Source organism: Orycteropus afer, unplaced genomic scaffold (assembly GCF_000298275.1).
Source record: "Orycteropus afer afer isolate SDZICR_OR568_19922 unplaced genomic scaffold, OryAfe1.0 scaffold00247, whole genome shotgun sequence".
NCBI lineage: Eukaryota > Metazoa > Chordata > Mammalia > Tubulidentata > Orycteropodidae > Orycteropus > Orycteropus afer.
This window is the reverse complement of record NW_006921834.1, coordinates 4,200,956-4,202,792: the sequence shown is the minus strand read 5'-3', so window position 1 is coordinate 4,202,792 and position 1,837 is coordinate 4,200,956.

The following is a 1,837-nucleotide window of genomic DNA, read 5'->3' as shown; positions in this document are numbered from 1 at the left end:
TGGGTGCGTCATCCTGGGTTGAGTGGTCTGCATGTACATCTTGTTAACTATCGGACTGAGATCCAGCCCCTGGGGGTACATTTTATTCCAGGCACAGAATGTATTCCAGGGCCATAGTATTGGGGGTCTCACCAGATTTCATCTGACCAGTAATTCTGGTCATTATTGAGTTTGGGATTTTGTTCCATGTTTTCCATCCCACTCTATCCAGGATCTCCAGATTTGATCCTTTCCTGAGTGGTTGGCATTGGTAGCCGGGCACCATCTAGTTCTTCTGGTCTCGAGGGCCATCGTGTCCTATGGCTGATCGCTTCCAAATGCCCTTTTATTTATTTATTTATTTGCATTCTTCTTCACTTCTCATGCTAGGAGACCATTAGCTGTCATCTTAGATGGCCACTTGAAAGCTTTTAAGACCCATCGCTACTCACCAATGTGGGATGTGGAGCAAGGCTTTTATGTATTTTGTTGTGCCAAAAACATAACAACAACAACAACAATTCTTACTACTAAGTTGTAGAGTTATCCTTATATTTCTCTGTTTTCATGTACATGTATGTATCTTTGGTGCACTTTTTTTTTTTTTTGCAGGGAGCACAGTGATGGGGCCACATGTCCGGACATGCTAACTGACTTTCTTCACAGTTACAGAAAATCTCTTGACAACTTCATTTTACAATGGGATGGGGCTCTACCTCAGGCCAATCATGGGGTACAGAGCTCATTTAAAGATCTATTGGATCTCTGTCCCATAGTGTCTGGGTGTCTGTGAGGGATTACTCTGTGTCTGTCTTCTATTGTTTCTGTAAGGACTGCAGGTATTTTGTGTCACCAGTGTCTGTGCAAGATTAGCCTCAGCTGAATCTGTCCTTGGTCTAGAGTATACTCCTGTTCACTGACCTCCATCTGATCCTCTCAGGTGTTTATATGGTTATCTGTAGCCTGGTGTTTGGTGTTAATGGCAATGCAGGATTGTGGACACATTGGTTGGTATTAGCATCTGTTATCTATCTCTTATGTGCACAATTTGGTGTCCTCCCATTTCCTAATATTATCATGGTAGTCATATATCCTTCCCGTATATCCCTCCTCCTATCCACATCAGCATGTAGGCCCCAACTAGCCCAAAATTAATCCTTCCCCTTCCTGGTAACCTAAATAAATTCCCTTTTCCAACCAAACTGTTCTTTGTCTTTTTACAGTAATGGGCTTATACAGTACTTGTCTTTCTGCGATTGACTTATTTCACTCAGTATAACGTCCTTCAGGTTCATCCATATTATGAGATACTTCACGTTTCCCTCATTGTTCTTTAATGTAGCATAGTATTCCATTGTATACACATACCATAATTTGGTTATCCACTCATCCGTTGATGGGCATTTAGGTTGTTTCCATCTCTTTGCTGTAGTGAATTGTGCTGCGATGAACATAGGTGTACATAGTCTGTTTGTACGCTATCTCTCACCTCTTTAGGATATACTCCTAGTAATGGAATTGCTGGGTCAAGTGGTACTTCTATTTTCAGTTTTTTAAGGAAACGTCACACTGTTTGCCACAATGGTTGTACCATTTTATAATCCCACCAGCAATGCAAAAGAGTTCCAATCTCTCTGCAACCTCATCAGCATTTGTTATTTTCTGACCCGTTGAACTTTGCTATTATTGCTGGGGTAAGATGATATCTAATTGTTGTTTTGATTTGCATCTCTCTAATGATTAATGATAGAGAGCAATTTCTCATCTGTTTGTTGGCTGCCTGTATATCTACTTTGGTGAAGTGTCTGTTCAACTCTTTTGCCCATTTGTAAATTGGGTTATTTGTCTTTTTGGTGTT